Source organism: Coregonus lavaretus, assembly GCF_964263955.1.
Source record: "Coregonus lavaretus genome assembly, chromosome: 11".
NCBI lineage: Eukaryota > Metazoa > Chordata > Actinopteri > Salmoniformes > Salmonidae > Coregonus > Coregonus lavaretus.
The window spans coordinates 18928499-18948260 of NC_139998.1; positions in this window are offsets into that span (position 1 = coordinate 18928499).

The window sequence follows — 19762 nt, forward strand, 5'->3', positions numbered from 1 at the left end:
GTTAGTAGAAAAGTGGTTAGGAGACAGAAAGTCTACATTCCATTATGTCAAAGGAGATTATTGGGGCAAAGGGTAATAACAACAGAGAAAGGGAGTGCTATGATGGTTGCCAGATGTATGTGAAAGGGAGTATAACCAAGAGTATAAAGGAGGTTAGATTTGTATGTGTGGGCAGTTCAACTGACGAAGGGCAAAGCCATGTCCGTTTGTTAGATGAACCCACGAGCTCGTGATCCAATAAATACTTGGTATAAAATCTCCACAGAATGTCTAAGTAAATTCTTGCATCTTGAACTTCTCAATACCAGAAACTCATCATAACAGATTGGCGTCTTCACGAACAGGATGCAGTCTACAGCTCAACTAACAGGTAAGCAGACTTTCATTGTTTTTGATTATGTCAAAATCTGCTTATCTGTGGTAAAGCTGAACTGTAACGAACGTTTAAAATTCAATATTTTAAAAGGGGGACGATGAGTTGTATTGATTTATGTAATGAGATGTAAGGAGTTAATTAAATTTGACGATAATAGGGTGCTATTATTCTAAACAGGGTTCGGTCTGAGTAAAGGACCAAACATAAAATAGAAGTAGTAGAATGGGTTTTAACAACATTGGGTGTAGGCTCATTTATTATGATAAGTTAGATTTGTGTCCTAAAGTAAGGTAGATGGGTTATGTCAGTCCCGTGACGACAGGATAGACATTAAAAAGATGCGAGGTTCGAGTCCTCAGCGATAAACGTCTTTGGTAGACGAACGTAGAAAGATGCGAGATTCGAGTCCTCAGCTATAAACGTCTTTGGTAGACGAACGTAGAAAGATGCGAGGTTCGAGTCCTCAGCGATAAACGTCCTTGGTAGACAAACGTAGAAAGATCAGAGGTTCAAGTCCTCAACATGACAAGATTATGCAGTGTATGAAATTATAAAATAGAATCCTTGGTATAGGTTCGAGGCTTTTGGTGTGAAAGAATCATCATAAAGTTAATAAAATAGGTTTAAGGCATTTGGTGCGAAATAATCATCATAAAGTGTTAGTCGGGAAGAGGTTCAAGGCCTCAACCGTGTTACAGAAGCCCTGTGACAATATTACTCAAAATGGCCAGGAGTTGGAGCCAATGCAATGTAACCTATTGAATAATAGCACCAAAATGGCAGAAATAGGCAAACAACGTTTTAATACAGATGGGGATTTTTATGTAAAGTGTTTAATTACCAATGATTGCATGAACTAATTGTAATTAATGACCAGCTTAGTAGAGCGATATCTGGAAAAACAGTCACCTTTAAACGTAAAGCAGAGCTTCATTTAACTCGAAGAGAGAGAGGAAGTGACAAAATTATTACATGCAAAACCGTAGTTAGAATAAGTATTTTGTAAAAGTAATGAAAAATTAAGTAATTGAATGGGACGAAATGTTATGAGCAAAGAGCAGTAGGTTATTTGAATCTGAAGGGTAGTATTTGGTTTGGTGATGTTGAATGTATGATTTGAAGCGTGTGTGGTTTAAATAGCAGGATTCTTGTAGCTCGGTTGGTGGAGAATGGTGCTTGCAATGCCAGGGTTGTGTGTTCGATTCCCAAGGGGGGCTAGTATAAGTAGAAAAAAATTTATGAGCTCACTAATTGTGGGTCGCTCGGGATAGGAGCGTCTGCTAAATGACTAAAATATAAAAATGTTAACGGGTATGGAGAGAAGAGTGGTAGTAATTTTTTTTGGGCATTGAATAAGGTTTTGCTAGATTAAACGAGTGAGAATGGTGGAATATGTCTATAAATAAATTGGATCGTGATAAATGGATGATTTCAATATATGATGGTAAACAACAGCAAGTGTTTGGTGTTACTTGTAACCTACTTAGAAAGGATAGTTGACTAGATCTCATTCATTCTGATAATGGCGGAGTGATGGTTTCATTGTGTGGCTATGATCTTAGTTGATTACAGGGAAATTGAATGTAGTTTAGGACGCACAGAAAAGCGAATGTCTTATATTCATGGGAAGTGAAGCAAGGGAACTAAGACAATTATAGAAATAGTAAAAAAAAAAAAACTAGGGATAATGTAGCTTTGTTAGAAGTATTATGGACATACTATCGTAATAAATAAACTGAACATGACGTTACTAGAGCGTAATGTTGTTACGTTAGTTTTTAAACCCTATGATAGAGGTTAATGTAGAACGCTGTTTGAGAGTGTGTTAATTTGTCTACTAGTAAAACATGGAAGAATTTCCATGTTTTTGTCTGCGGATGTTAACCATTGGGGCTTGCTGAAACGTGAGAGCGCTGTAAGGGACATTATGGGTTACGTTAGGTGTACAAGGATCAATGGTTGCTGTGGAGAAGGAAGTCATAGGGGGTTGAATGTTTGGTGTGAAATGGCTAGCTAGTTAGCGGTGAGAGCTAGTGCGGTTTTCATTAGGTGACGTCAGTTGCTCTATGAACTGGAAGTAGTTGCTTTGCAAGGATCGCGGATTTTGTATGGTGTGTCGATGGTGAATGTTGTTGATATGTGTAGAGGGTCCCTGGTTCAAACCCAGAGAGGGATAGAAAGCAAAACTTTTACATTGTGGATATTGACATAGATTAATAGGTGACTTGATAAACATTTTGTGAAAGGGATTGTCTTACCGACACATAGTAAATAGTATAACATAGTAATTAAAGTTGCATAGCTTTGAATTGGATGTTTTATTTGTTTTGACTATAACTTCACAGTAATTTTTCATCTGTTGAGGTACCGTTAAAAGGAAAATTAGCGGTAGAGTATGATAGATATTGTAGAGGGTTTAAAAAGTAAGTAAGTTAATTGGGTGATGAGACAGGTTGACTTGATGTTGAATGGGATTGTTTAATAGAAGTAATTATTTATATTTAGGTGAATGAGAATATGTTATTAGGTAGTATTGCTTTGTGGAGACGATTTACTAATGAAGAACATGTCTAGATACAGTGGGGAAAAAAAGTATTTAGTCAGACACCAATTGTGCAAGTTCTCCCACTTAAAAAGATGAGAGAGGCCTGTAATTTTCATCATAGGTACACGTCAACGATGACAGACAAATTGAGGAAAAAAAATCCAGAAAATCACATTGTAGGATTTTTAATGAATGTATTTGCAAATTATGGTGGAAAATAAGTATTTGGTCAATAACTAAAGTTTCTCAATACTTTGTTATATACCCTTTGTTGGCAATGACACAGGTCAAACGTTTTCTGTAAGTCTTCACAAGCTTTTCACACACTGTTGCTGGTATTTTGGCCCATTCCTCCATGCAGATCTCCTCTAGAGCAGTGATGTTTTGGGGCTGTCGCTGGGCAACACAACTCCCTCCAAAGATTTTCTATGGGGTTGAGATCTGGAGACTGGCTAGGCCACTCCAGGACCTTGAAATGCTTCTTACGAAGCCACTCCTTCGTTGCCCGGGCGGTGTGTTTGGGATCATTGTCATGCTGAAAGACCCAGCCACGTTTAATCTTCAATGCCCTTGCTGATGGAAGGAGGTTTTCACTCAAAATCTCACGATACATGGCCCCATTCATTCTTTCCTTTACACGAATCAGTCGTCCTGGTCCCTTTGCAGAAAAACAGCCCCAAAGCATGATGTTTCCACCACCATGCTTCACAGTAGGTATGGTGTTCTTTGGATGCAACTCAGCATTCTTTGTCCTCCAAACACGACGAGTTGAGTTTTTACCAAAAAGTTCTATTTTGGTTTCATCTGACCATATGACATTCTCCCAATCCTCTTCTGGATCATCCAAATGCACTCTAGCAAACTTCAGACGGGCCTGGACATGTACTGGCTTAATCAGGGGGACACGTCTGGCACTGCAGGATTTGAGTCCCTGGCGGCGTAGTGTGTTACTGATGGTAGGCTTTGTTACTTTGGTCCCAGCTCTCTGCAGGTCATTCACTAGGTCCCCCCGTGTGGTTCTGGGATTTTTTTACTCACCGTTCTTGTGATCATTTTGACCCCACGGGGTGAGATCTTGCGTGGAGCCCCAGATCAAGGGAGATTATCAGTGGTCTTGTATGTCTTCCATTTCCTAATAATTGCTCCCACAGTTGATTTCTTCCAACCAGCCTGGTGCAGGTCTACAATTTTGTTTCTGGTGTCCTTTGACAGCTCTTTGGTCTTGGCCATAGTGGAGTTTGGAGTGTGACTGTTTGAGGTTGTGGACAGGTGTCTTTTATACTGATAACAAGTTCAAACAGGTGCCATTAATACAGGTAACGAGTGGAGGACAGAGGAGCCTCTTAAAGAAGAAGTTACAGGTCTGTGAGAGCCAGAAATCTTGCTTGTTTGTAGGTGACCAAATACTTATTTTCCACAATAATTTGCAAATAAATTCATTAAAAATCCTACAATGTGATTTTCTGGATTTTTTTCTCAATTTGTCTGTCATAGTTGACGTGTACCTATGATGAAAATTACAGGCCTCTCTCATCTTTTTAAGTGGGAGAACTTGCACAATTGGTGGCTGACTAAATACTTTTTTCCCCCACTGTAGTTGAATAAGGAATGATATTTGATAATTGATCATTCTTATTATGACATTATATAGTTTGTTTAAACAGCGGTGAGTTATGATGACGGTTCATTACTTCTGATAACGATAATCTGTTTATAGTACGTTGAACGATGGGAGATATTTGTTGCTGTTGGCCTGATGGATTAAGTAGACATCTTTTTGTGGGTTTTGGATTATGAAACAATAGGTTTATATTTTAAAACATCAATGCAACAGTTTGCGATGATTAAAATACTAGGAAGGGGTTATAGGTTTATAGTAGAAGGTGTAGTTAACTTAATAAACGTGGTATTATCCAGTGTCTTGTGAAGGGGCGTTTTTTTACAGGATTGATGGAAGTCTCCTATAGCATTATGATAAGGGGAGAGTAGGAGACAACGTAGCGAACTATTTTTTAATCGATGCCGGGGATAAGATATCTAGTCTTACTTAGGAGGAGTATGTGGTTGTATTGGATAATGTATTAAATTTGACATTTAGAGGGAAGTTAGGAACAATAAAAGGGGAAACTGATATTTCCTAGGTTGTTGATTATGTAAATGATAATGGATCAATTGATATGGGATAACAAGGAGCAGATTTGGGGTTTAATAATTATTGTGAGAATTAAAGAGGATATGATCTGAAGGGTAATCAATTAAACATAATCATTGTATACTCTAAGAAATTGGAGTGGTTTTAATATTGTGAAAGGTTTTATATAATCTTTTTATGGAGTAGTTATGAGGAATTAGTTTGATACAAATGATTATTGATGAGATAGGACTGTGGATATATGTAGCAGGTTTTGTGTGTAATTACTATCTTTGGATTATTGATTGTAATTGAATGTTAACAACATGTATACTTTATATTCCAGGAGCAAGGGGATTTCCTTATCTCATTGGAATATTGCCCAGGGCTAGGGTGGACTAGTTAGTCAAATTAAGTAGCCTTATTTTTAGGTTGTCATAGGGAGCTATCAACTTAAATAAGGCCTGGGTTTTTCAAATTAAAACACAACACACCTAATATGATGTTTATAAAGGGTTGTTATTTTGAGTGTTAGGAGTTTCAACAGGTCAAAGGTGATATGTCTTAAAGGAGCACACACAGTGAATCTTATGATTTTTTTGATTTTTTGACTGAGTTTTGGGTATACATGATTTCTTATGAGAATAACTGTCATGAGGATTTAATGTACATTTGGGATACACAACATTTATGAAATGTTTTGAAGGTTGTTAATGAGTAGTATACTGTGGGATGGAACATTTCATTGAATGATTTCAATGACCTCTGCAATCTGTCCTGGCTTTATAGTGTGACTTGATCACCCGCACTGTAAATCCTAGAGGCATGCTGAATTGGGGGTCAGTTATGATAAGGATAATTGTGAAGAAGTTTATAATTTGGTGATAATATATATGATTCGAACCATAAAACAACTAAAGAGAGGGGGAGCTATCCTGAATGAGGGATACCTGTTGCTAGTTAATTGTACTAATCTTGGATTACTTTACGGAATAGAAGTAAGTAAAGGTATTATCAAATGTTGTCATTTTAATTTCATTTTTATTATGATTTAATAAACAATGTTGGTGTTTTGTTTTTGAAAGCATGAATCACATTGTGACTCATGTGTTCAAAAAAGGGGGTAGTATTAATGGTAAGGATTTATTGGACATTTGCATATTGTATTAAGAATATGAGCAGTAGTAAGTAATATGTTATGGGTTAGATTAAATGTTTTAAGGGAAAATGTATTTGTGGTATAAGGCAGAATTTAGAGGAGGCCTTTCTATGACATGAGAGGACTGCAACAAGTTGAAAGAATGTGCACTTCCTAATCTAAAAGGCTTATCAGGACTGATAAGAAGAAAGGATGAAGTAGCAGGCTGTGTCTCAACTAACAATGTTATGCAGACTTTCTTTCGAAAAGGTGAAGGCTTGTCTGCCAGACCTACCAGGAGAATCTGGACATTTTCTGCGACTTGGAGACTATGTGGTGGTAAAGGATTAAGGAAGTCAGAGATGGACAACACCCAAGTGGGAAGGTTAGTAATAGGTGTTGATGGCTACCTTGATGGAGGGGCAAGTAAGAGAGAGATTCCTAGATCTGCATGTACCATTGTAGGACTTTTCTAACGCAGAGGAGGAAGATGGCACCGCTTCGGCTGAGCATTTTTTTGTTTTGTCTGTGTGTTTTTGGACGCAGGGAATATTGGTACGCTGATAGAAGGACACAACAACAGAGAGATGGTGATAAATGGAGAAGGACTCTGCATTATCATAGAACTAGTGAAGGAAGAATGTTCATGCATCATCACACAGTCTACACCAACGGAGGTATGGATAGAGGGGAGATTGAACAGGTATCATGTCAACCAATGCAACAGATTGCTACGAGGAAACTGACGATCTAGAGATGAGGGAGATGAGGATACTGTTGATGACAATTATCAGGTGATGGAGGACGATGTTTGAGGAATGATACTGATGAGATGTGGGTTATGGCTGATTATCTCAGTGGAGGAACAGAGCTATAGACCTCCAATAATTTCAAGATTTTCCAGATTTTTTAGGAATCAACTGGCTGTCATTCCATTCGGTTATACAGTGGGGAGAACAAGTATTTGATACACTGCCGATTTTGCAGGTTTTCCTACTTACAAAGCATGTAGAGGTCTGTAATTTTTATCATAGGTACACTTCAACTGTGAGAGACGGAATCTAAAAAAAAATCCAGAAAATCACATTGTATGATTTTTAAGTAATTAATTTGCATTTTATTGCATGACATAAGTATTTGATACATCAGAAAAGCAGAACTTAATATTTGGTACAGAAACCTTTGTTTGCGATTACAGAGATCATATGTTTCCTGTAGGTCTTGACCAGGTTTGCACACACTGCAGCAGGGATTTTGGCCCACTCCTCCATACAGACCTTCTCCAGATCCTTCAGGTTTCGGGGCTGTCGACGGGGCAATACGGACTTTCAGCTTCCTCCAAAGATTTTCTATTGGGTTCAGGTCTGGAGACTGGCTAGGCCACTCCAGGACCTTGAGATGCTTCTTACGGAGCCACTCCTTAGTTGCCCTGGCTGTGTGTTTCGGGTCGTTGTCATGCTGGAAGACCCAGCTACGACCCATCTTCAATGCTCTTACTGAGGGAAGGAGGTTGTTGGCCAAGATCTCGCGATACATGGCCCCATCCATCCTCCCCTCAATACGGTGCAGTCGTCCTGTCCCCTTTGCAGAAAAGCATCCCCAAAGAATGATGTTTCCAACTCCATGCTTCACGGTTGGGATGGTGTTCTTGGGGTTGTACTCATCCTTCTTCTTCCTCCAAACACGGCGAGTGGAGTTTAGACCAAAAAGCTATTTTTTTGTCTCATCAGACCACACGACCTTCTCCCATTCCTCCTCTGGATCATCCAGATGGTCATTGGCAAACTTCAGACGGGCCTGGACATGCGCTGGCTTGAGCAGGGGGACCTTGCGTGTGCTGCAGGATTTTAATCCATGACGGCATAGTGTGTTACTAATGGTTTTCTTTGAGACTGTGGTCCCAGCTCTCTTCAGGTCATTGACCAGGTCCTGCCGTGTAGTTCTGGGCTGATCCCTCACCTTCCTCATGGTCATTGATGCCCCACGAGGTGAGATCTTGCATGGAGCCCCAGACCGAGGGTGATTGACCGTCATCTTGAACTTCTTCCATTTTCTAATAATTGTGCCAACAGTTGTTGCCTTCTCACCAAGCTGCTTGCCTATTGTCCTGTAGCCCATCCCAGCCTTGTGCAGGTCTACAATTTTATCCCTGATGTCCTTACACAGCTCTCTGGTCTTGGCCATTGTGGAGAGGTTGGAGTCTGTTTGATTGAGTGTGTGGACAGGTGTCTTTTATACAGGTAACGAGTTCAAACAGGTGCAGTTAATACAGGTAATGAGTGGAGAACAGGAGGGCTTCTTAAAGAAAAACTAACAGGTCTGTGAGAGCCGGAATTATTAGTGGTTGGTAGGTGATCAAATACTTATGTCATGCAATAAAATGCAAATTAATTACTTAAAAATCCTACAATGTGATTTTCAGGATTTTTGTTTTAGATTCCGTCTCTCACAGTTGAAGTGTACCTATGATAAAAATTACAGACCTCTACATGCTTTGTAAGTAGGAAAACCTGCAAAATCGGCAGTGTATCAAATACTTGTTCTCCCCACTGTATATGCCAGGACAGTCTAGATTTGAGCAGTCAGCAGTGAGTGTTGAAGGTCTCCAAAACAATGTATAATTTGTCAGAGCATCTGCTGTGCTTGGGGAAAGTGGCAACATATGGCATGTTTAATTAGTGTAAACCATCTCATCTCCCTCCCATAGATATGTTAGACCTGGTGGAGCCCATTCCTTGCAGAGCGGCCTGTAGGTGTGGGATACGCGGGCATTTCCAGCCCAATTCACATTGTTGAGTTCACCTTGCTGAATTTATTATCATGCTTCCTGGCCACCTGAGCCTTGGTATCTCACACAAGCGCATATAAACACGCGCAGACACATACCCACAGACGCAGACACACACACACAAGTGCAAAAAAAGTGCACACACATGTCATGTGCATGCATAAACACACACACTCACGTATCTATCCACATTTTCCCCTAAAGGAAACTTGTGATCAAAAATGACCCAATCTTCCCCCAAAGATTGGAAAAACACATTTACAGAATCTGTTTTGTCTGAAAATTATATCTGTGAAGCAACATGTTATACCTCAGATACCTTTCTGACCCCAGGACTCTTGTGACTGTTTTTTTTATATTACTTAAGTAGTATGTTTTATAAGCTTTTTGGTAATTCTTCTGAAGAGAGTGGTCCCTCTAATGGATTTGAACATTAAACTGATGAAGGAGAATTAATTCACTTATCGAGACACAAAGCAGGTTTTTAAGCAAGCTTTTAGAATCTGAGTTCTTGTCAGTAATATGATTTTTTTAAAATGGTCTTGTTCTTGTCCCAAATTGTTAGTGTGTATATCTGCCCTTGCCAATGGCCAAATACTGTATATTAAAGAAAATACAGAGAAGCGTTGGCTCATGCACATGCTCTTTTAAAATCTGATTTAAATTATTGAACCTTGTGTCTGCTGGCAAGTCAGGCCCATAGCTGTGTCTGTTTTTATTTTATGCCAGTTGCAAGCAGGCTTGAATGTTGAAATTTAGTTTATTATCTTCAGTAAATTGTCTTTACAGCAGTAGGCTTACTTGACTATGTAATGTAGTAGCATACTGTAGGGTCTATATTATACTGCCTTTTTAATGGTCCAATACAGCAGTTTGTATCTCAATATCAAATCATTTCTTGGTAACAATGAAGTACCTTACTGTGATTGTTTTCAATTAAAATTGACAAAAAAGATATAGCTGCTTAGCAAAGTGCAATTTCTCAAGCAAGAACTTTGCTAAGACTGTCTGGGAGTGGTCTGAGTAAGGTGGGGAAAACTGACAACTATCAGAGAGGTTTGGAACTCTTATTAGTCTATTAACTAATTTATAACTAATTTATCGCATGGTGATGTCACCATAGAAGGCCAAAACTCCATCACACCAAAACAGGATGACATTTCAGACAACCCCTACACTAAAAGGGCATTATCATATTTTTCACAATTTCACAGTATTATTCCAACCTTATAGTGTGGAAATATATATAAAACACAGGAAAATCACGTTTTTGAATGCACTCTGCCTTTAATAAAGCATTTGAGAGTACTGGCAAATGCTAGACTTATAGCTTGATGTAGGTTACCTCACAACATAATAAGGAAATAGGCTAAATAAATAAGTGTCTGTGCGTTTGAGTCATTGTTTCTATCTCCAACAGTGAAGAAGATAGCTACTGTACTCTTGGAAGTCAAGAGTTGCTATGACATTTTAAATCAACACTGATTCTGTCATGTCATGCCCTATAACTCTATTTCCACAGTAGAGAGTAGCCTAAATCTGCATAAACCATTCAAAGGAGAAAATCAAAGCACAGAATAAATATCAGTCACCTCCTAAGGATGAGAGAGCAATATTCAACAGCACAGTGAAACACATTTTTATCAAATTAACTCCACAGAAATGTCCAAAATGCATAATTATCGACTGACCACAATGTCAGGAAATAGCTGAACATGCTCATTCATTAAAATGTTCACTCACTCAATAAAAGGAGAGATTAAACCAGATACAGATGTAGGATCCTAATTTGATCACTCTTTTGTTGCTGAACATTTTCCTGGAAATGCAAACTTGTAGTGTATTCAAGGATTAAAAAGGCTTCTAAAGTTAGTAATTTCCACTTTAAAATGTCAGACTTGATTTGCCCTAATGAAAAATGTATCAACCACTACAACAAAAATAAATAAATATATATATATATATATAATCCACATAATAATTCAGATTTCCTGTTTCTGCAGGATTATATTCCTGCTGTAGCAAACTGGCTCAAATTAAGATCCTACATCTGTAATATACACTGCCATTTACAAACTATAGGGCCAGCAGTTTTTCCTGACCATGTGACCCGGTCCGGAAAAACCCCTGGCCCTATTTATAAGGTAGTGGGAATCTCAATAGGTCTATTGGTAAGTAACAGTGCCTTCAGAAAGTATTCACACCTCTTTACTTTTTCCACATTTTGTTGTGTTACAACGTGGGATAAAAATGGATTTATTGTCATTTTTTTGTCAATGATCTACACAAAATACAATGTGTAATGTCAAAGTGGAAGAAGAATTCTAACATTGTCATTTTTTTATGGAAAATAAAACACTAATAAATCTTGATTAGATAAGTATTCAACCCCCTGAGTGTTACAATCACCTTTGGCAGCGATTACAGTTGTGAGTCTTTCTGGGTAAGTCTCTAAGAGCTTTGCACACCTGGATTGTACAATATTTGGCCATTATTCTTGAAAAAACTATTCAAGCTCTTTTGTTTGTTGTTGATCATTGCTAGACAGCCATTTTCAAGTCTTGCCATAGATTTTCAAGTCGATTTAAGTCAAAACTGTAATTAGGTCACTCAGGAACATTCAATGTCATCTTGGTAAGGAACTCCAGTGTAGATTTGTCCTTGTGTTTTAGGTAATTGTCCTGCTGAAAGGTGAATTTGTCTCCAAGTGTCTGTTGGAAAGCAGACTGAACCAAGTTTTCCTCTAGGATTTTGCCTGTGCTTAGCACCATTCCATTTCTTTTTATCCTAAAAAACTCCCTAGTCCTTGCCGATGACAAGCATACCCATAACATTATGCAGCCACCACCATGCTTGAAAATCTGAAGAGTACTACTCAGTGATGTGTTGTGTTGGATTTTCCCCAACCATAACACTTTGTATTCAGAACAAAAAGTTAATTTCTTTGCCACACATTTTCTGCAGTGCCTTATTCCAAACAGGATGAATGTTTTTGAACATTTTTATTCTGTATAAGCTTCCTTCTCTTCATTCTGTCATTTATGTTAGTATTGTGGAGTAACTACAATGCTGTTGATCCATCCTCAGTTATCTCCTTTCACAGCCATTAAACTCGGTCACTGTTTTAAAATTGGCCATTGGTGAAATCCCTGAGTGGTTTCTTTCCTCTCCAGCAACTGAGTTAGGATGGGTGCCTGTATCTTTGTAGTAACTCTGTGTATTGATACACAATCCAAAGTGTAATTAATAACTGCACCATGCTCTAAGGGATATTCAATGTCTGCTTTTCTTTTTTTTACTCATCTACCAACAGGTGCCCTTTATTGTGAAGCATTGAAAAACCTTACTGGTCTTTGTGGTTGATTCTGTGTTTGAAATTCACTGCTCGGCTGAGGGACCTTACAGGTAATTGTATGTGTGGGGTACAGAGATGGGGTAGTCATTTTAAAATCATGTTAAACACTATTATTTCACAAAGAGTCCATGCAACTTACCTTGTAGCACATTTTTATTTCTGAAATTATTTAGGCTTGCCATAACAAAAGGGTTGAATACTTATTGACTCAAGACATCTCAGCTTTTCATTTTTCATATATTTCTAAAAACACAATTCCACTTTGACACTATGGGGTATTGTGTGTAGATCAGTGACACAAAATCTCAATTAAATCCATTTTAAATGTATGCTGTACCACAGCTAAATGTGGAAAAAGTCAAAGGGTGTGAATACTTTCTGAAGGCACTGTATGAGTATCATTCCCACAGGCATTGTGCCACATTCTATTTGTAGACAGAAGGAAATGGGTTTTCATATCCCTGTGTTTGAAATCATTGCCTGAAAATGTCCATGTACATTTCCTTATATTCCGCTAACATTTTACTTCTCCAAACACTCAATTTACAAATAACACAAAGTAGTTGATTTAAGACAAGTATTGCACTTCTCTAGAGGCAGTCCAAAGTAGTTTGCTTTATTGGCATAGGAGCCTGGAATGAAGCATATTTCTAACAGTTTCAAGTTAAAGTGGCTGACTTTATTGATCAATAGGAAAACGTTTCGACTAAAGTCAGAAACCCTAGACACCAGACATGCAGCATGGTTAGGCTCAGACTGCATCCAACCATTTCCTTAGTAGTGTGGTTACTGGTTCAGATCTTCAGTTTCAGGAGAGATAAATATATTTTGCTGTCAGAGTTGTATAGAAATGAATATAGCTATAAAAAGGCTCTCATTGTACAGCTCCCAAAGATGAATACAGGCTATGTCAAGCATGCAGAACATGAAAGGGCCCTCTTTATTCTGATGAACACAGAAAGCCACAGGAAATTGATTGCTCTGAAAACCACACTTTCACTGTTTTGAAAAGGCCTTTAAGTCACATGATGATAAGTGTGAAATCTCATACAACATTGGCCCTATTCCCACTACAAGAGATGAAGGAGAGTCTGAGGAGCAGAGTACAGAAAGAGATTTCTACTTTGCAATTCACATTACATCCCAACCTTAAGTTTTGTTGTGGTAGGTGGTGGGCCGTAGTAGCAAGCTATCTGCTTCAGTTTTTGAGGTGATCGATCTCTGTCAAGGGAGGAGCTATTTTTTACATATTGTGTATATTTATTTATCCTGAACAGATTTCAGTTTGCTGGCAATGTCAATTAATGTTTTTTTTTCTAAAACATACTTTAAAGTTTGCTAGCTGGACAGGCAAATGCCGCCAAGTACTAAACTGTAAACCAACCAAAACTCATGTACTATCCAGGTGCGATCTCTGCTGATCTGCCAATCACGTTCTCCGTATCGAAGGTACTAAACACAGCTGGTGACAGCTCAAAAGAGATCTCCGTCCGACAAATTTCTATCAGGTGAAGTATTTTTTATTTATTTGTAATCTAACTATTTAGTTATAGAAACGATATACCATGAATGCAAGCTGTAAGATGACTCCCAATTTAGAACGCAACAACCTTAGTAATGAAGCTAGCTTGCTAGTTAGCTAGCTAGTTACAACAAGTAGATCTGTTGCTAGCTAGCAGGAGCAGATAGTTTATCACTAGCTAGCATGTCTTTCCGGGAGCGTTTTAGCTATCAGCTTATTCCAAGTAATAATTTAAGACTACAAAAATCTATAGGACAAGTAGTGTAAAGCTAATACAGTCATCAAGGCAGGACCAACTAATTTAATTCACACTGACAAATAATAAATGCCACATTATCCCTGTCAATAGTTGAAGTAGGATTATTGCAGAGCCCCTGCCTCAGACTGTCAGGGTGTTATTTTCTAATTCACAAACTATATTCCTTTCATGTGATGATTTATTTTATTAATTATTGTCTCTCACTTTTGTCTCTCATTATCTTTTTAGCCCCCCTGTGTCCTGCTCCCAGAGATCAACGAAGTGCTATTCACCAAGCATGAGCTGGTTCACTCACCTGTGAGGAGAACCATCCAACTGCAGTTTAAACTAGCCCTGCCATCACTATTTAAACATTAGGACCACATATGCATTTGCCTATTGTCTTTTCTTTGTGAATTTGATCTTACACAGTCTAGTGCATGTTATAGTTGAAAAACAACTACTTCAGATACGTGTGCTTGTTTGAGCATTTTTATTCATGATTGTCTCTCACTTTTGTCTCCCATGATGCCATCACTATTTAGACATTGAAACCACATATGTATTTGCCTGTTGTCTTTTCTTTGTGGATTTTGTCTTACGCAGTCTAGTGCATTGGTGCTCAGGATGTCGATCGCGGTCGACCGGTCGATCGCAAACTTCTTTCTAGTAGACCGCATAAAAGTTTTCAAAATGTATGGACTATAAATATATTTTGGCAATTCAGAGCGTTACCATCGAGTCTGCTTAAACATAATTTTAACATTTTAACATTTAAGTCATTAAATGTAGAAGGATTACTCTTATACTATTCCAGGTATTCCTTAAAGAGGTAGGGTTTCAAGTGTCTCCGGAAGGTGGTCTGTGACTCCGCTGTCCTGGCGTCGTGGGGGAGCTTGTTCCACCATTGTGGTGCCAGAGCAGTGAATAGCTTTGACTGGGCTGAGCGGGAACTGTGCTTCCGTAGAGGTAGGGGGGCTAGCAGTCTAGAGGTGGATGAACGTAGTGCCCTCGTTTGGGTGTAGGGTTTGATCAGAGCCTGAAGGTAAGGAGGTGCCGTTCCCCTCACAGCTCCGTAGGCAAGCACCATGGTTTTGTAGTAGATGCGAGCTTCAACTGGAAGCCAGTGGAGTTTGCGGAGGAGCGGGGTGACATGAGAGAACTTGGGAAGGTTGAACACCAGACGGGCTGCAGCGTTCTGGATAAGTTGTAGGGGTTTAATGGCACAGGCAGGGAGCCCAGCCAAAAGCGAGTTGCAGTAATTCAGACGGGAGATGACAAGTGCCTGGATTAGGACCTGTGCCACTTTCTGTGTAAGGTAGGGTCATACTCTGCGAATGTTGTAGAGTATGAACCTGCAGGATCGGGTCACCGCTTTGATGTTAGCGGAGATCGACAGGGTGTTGTCCAGGGTCACGCCAAGGTTATTTGCACTCTGGGAGGAGGACACAATGGAGTTGTCAACCATGATGGTGAGATCATGGAGCGGGCAGTCCTTCCCCGGGAGAAAGCGCAGCTCCGTCTTGCCGAGGTTCAGCTTGAGGTGGTGATCCGACATGCAGAGATGCGATTCGCCACCTGGTTATCAGAATTAATTGTGTGTCGTCTGTGTAGCAATGATAGGAGAGACCATGTGAGGATATGACAGAGCCAAGTGACATTGTGTATAGAGAGAATAGGAGAGGGCCTAGAACTGAGCCCTGGGGGACACCAGTGGTGAGAGCACGTGGTGCGGAGACAGATTCTCGCCACGCCACCTGGTAGGAGCGACCTGTCAGGTAGGACGCAATCCAAGAGTGAGCAGCGCCAGAGATGCCCAACTCGGAGAGGGTGGAGAGGAGGATCTGATGGTTCACAGTATCAAAGGTAGCAGATAGATCTAGAAGGATAAGAGCAGAGGAGAGAGAGTTAGCTTTAGCAGTGCGGAGAGCCTCCGTGACACAGAGAAGAGCAGTCTCAGTTGAATGACCAGTCTTGAAAACTGACTGGTTTGGATCAAGAAGGTAATTCTGAGAGAGATAGCAGGAGAGTTGGCTAGAGACGGCACGCTCAAGAGTTTTGGAGAGAAAAGAAAGAAGGGATACTGGTCTGTAGTTGTTGACATCGGAGGCATCGAGTGTAGGTTTTTTGAGGAGGGGTGCAACTCTCGCTCTCTTGAAGACGAAAGGGACATAGCCAGCAGTCAAGGATGAGTTGATGAGCGAGGTGAGGTAGGGGAGAAGGTCTCCGGAAATGGTCTGGAAAAGAGAGGAGGGGATAGGGTCAAGCGGGCAGGTTGTTGGGCGGCCGGCCGTCACAAGTCGCAAGATTTCATCTGGAGAGAGAGGGGAGAAAGAAGTCAAAGCATAGGGTATGGCAGTGTGAGCAGGACCAGCGGTGTCATTTGACTTAATAAATGAGGATCGGATGTCGTCAACCTTCTTTTCAAAATGGTGGACGAAGTCATCCACAGAGAGGGAGGAGGGAGGGGGAGGAGGAGGAGGAGGAGGATTCAGCAGGGAGGAGAAGGTGGAAAAGAGCTTCCTAGCGTTAGAGGCAGAGGCTTGACATTTAGAGTGGTAGAAAGTGGCTTTAGCAGCAGAAACAGAGGAAGAAAATGTAGAGACGAGGGAGTGAAAAGATGACAGGTCCGCAGGGAGTCTAGTTTTCCTCCATTTCCGCTCGGCTGCCCGGAACCCTGTTCTGTGAGCTCGCAATGAGTCGTCAAGCCACGGAGCAGGAGAGGAGGACCGAGCCGGCCGGGAGGATTGGGGACATAGAGAGTCAAAAGATGCAGAAAGGGAGGAGAGGAGGGTTGAGGAGGCAGAATCAGGAGATTGGAGGGAGAAGGATTTAGCAGAGGGAAGAGATGATAGGATGGAAGAGGAGAGAGTAGCGGGAGAGAGAGAGCGAAGGTTGTGACGGCACATTACCATCTGAGTAGGGGCAGAGTGAGTAGTGTTGGAGGAGAGCGAGAGAGAAAAGGATACAAAGTAGTGGTCAGAGACTTGGAGGGGAGTTGCAGTGAGATTAGTAGAAGAACATTATCTAGTAAAGATGAGGTCAAGCGTATTGCCTGCCTTGTGAGTAGGGGGGGACGGTGAGAGGGTGAGGTCAAAAGAGGAAAGGAGTGGAAATAAGGAGGCAGAGAGAAATGAGTCAAAAGCAGATTAAAGTCACCCAGAACTGTGAGGGGTGAGCCATCCTCAGGAAAGGAACTTATCAAGGCGTCAAGCTCATTGATGAACTCTCCAAGGGAACCTGGAGGGCGATAAATGATAAGGATGTTAAGCTTGAATGGGCTAGTGACTGTGACAGCATGGAATTCAAATGAGGAGATAGACAGATGGGTCAGGGGGAAAAGAGAGAATGTCTACTTTGGAGAGTTGAGGATTCCTGTGCCACCGCCGCGCTGACCAGATGCTCTCAGGGTATGCGAGAACACATGATCAGACGAGGAAAGAGCAGTAGGAGTAGCAGTGTTTTCTGTGGTAATCCATGTTTCCGTCCGCGCCAAGAAGTCGAGGGACTGGAGGGTAGCATAGGCTGAGATGAACTCTGCCTTGTTGGCCGCAGAACGGCAGTTCCAGAGGCTGCCGGAGACCTGGAACTCCACGTGGGTCGTGCGCGCAGGGACCACCAGATTAGAGTGGCAGCAGCCACACGGTGTGAGTAGCGTCCTCTGTAGCTCATTTGGTAGAGCATGGCGCTTGTAACGCAAGGGTAGTGGGTTCGATCCCCAGGACCACCCATACGTAAATATGTATGCACACATGACTGTAAGTCGCTTTGGATAAAAGCGTCTGCTAAATGGCATATTATAGCCTCCTGAGTGGCGCAGTGGTCTAAGGCACTGCATCGCAGTGCTAACTGTGCCACTAGAGATCCTGGTTCGAATCCAGGCTCTGTCGCAGCCGGCCGTGACCGGGAGACTCATGGGCGGCGCACAATTGGCCCAGCGTCGTCCAGGGTAGGGGAGGGAATGGCCGGCAGGGATGTAGCTCAGTTGATAGAGCATGGCGTTTGCAACGCCAGGGTTGTGGGTTCGATTCCCACGGGGGGCCAGTATTAAAAATAATGTATTCACTAACTGTAAGTTGCTCTGGATAAGAGCATCTGCTAAATGACTAAAATGTAAGTGTTTGTATGGCCTGAGGAGAGAACAGGGATAGACAGACACATAGTTGACAGGCTACAGAAAAGGCTACAATAATGCAAAATAGATTGGAATAAAATTAACTAAACATCTGGGGAAGCGAGAGAGTGGGGCCTCCCTCACTTACCTTTCACTGAAACACTCAAATATAACTCTCCCAACTTCCACTTGAGAAGTTGTAAATGTTCAATGTTTTCTAGGAATAGACTAACTTAGTTTATTCAGCTAGCTAACTTGGTACAGTATTCTTCCGTGAAAACCGCCCAGGGCACCATATCCTATGACGCCATAGCTAACTAGCATGCTAGCATCCAATAACACACGGTTTAGCACCAATACTTTGTTACAACAAACTACCAATAATGTGTTAACACACTAAACAGATCATTCGTGTCCGTGTCTAGTTCCTTTCATAACGCATAAATAATTAAACGTTGGCTAGATAGCACAAAGTCAGTCATGCTAGCTACACAAGTGGACTACACATCTTGAATGTTCAGAAAGTGAAGCTTTACGTTGCAAAATTCTCATTGACTAAAATGATATTGTATTTAATTGCTACAGTACTGCTAGCTGGTAGTGTTGGCTAGCTAGCAATGGCTGCGATGTTGACTTTGTTTGAAAAACGGCGTCGCTGCGAACGAATGTAGCTGGCTAGCTAACCTCGATAATTTCTCTATACTACACCTTTATCTTTGATACAAAGACAACTATGTAGCTAGCTAACATTACACTAATCAAATCGTTCCATTGTAATGTAATGTGTGTCATATTACCTGCGGAGCGAAGTACAGCATGACTACTCACTCCATCTCTACACACTTAATGAGGTCCACAGTTCTGAAGCACCGTATGCTTTGCATACAGGTTAGCTTCTTTCTTGAATATTACTGCACAGCCAAAATATTTTAAAAACTGCTTGATTGACATAAAATTGGACCAACCCGCGGCACAATAGTTGCTACATTTGTTTTCCAAACTTTCACTACCATAGCAACCGTCTGCAGTTAGTACGTTTACATTTCCACGCTTACGAGACCTGTAACAGACCTGTAACAGAATATTATTTGTTGTTCCAGTGGTAGTTGTTTTTTTACTAAAGTGAACTACGTAAGAGAAAAGTTAAAGAGTTGAAGTCTCAACTAACTGCCCAACAATCGATCTTTACAAAGCCCAGCTCAAAGTCAAAGGCAACCACGATTGCATCATTCCGGGTGAGTCGCATACTAGCAAAGCACAAGAAACCGTTCCAGGATGGAGAAATGGTAAATGAGGCCTTTTTAGAAGCAGCAGAATCATTGTTTGATGATTTCAAAAATAAATATGAAATCATTTCCGCTATTAAGGATGTTCAGCTATCCAGAAATACTGTTACACGGCGGTGTGAAATGATGGATGAGGATTTGAAGGACCATCCAAAAAATACAATAAATGAGTGCGTGTTCTTTTCACTTCAATTTGACGAGTCGACAGACATGATCGACACATCTCAGTTGTGCATTTTCATCAGAATGGTGTTTGAAGATATGACTGC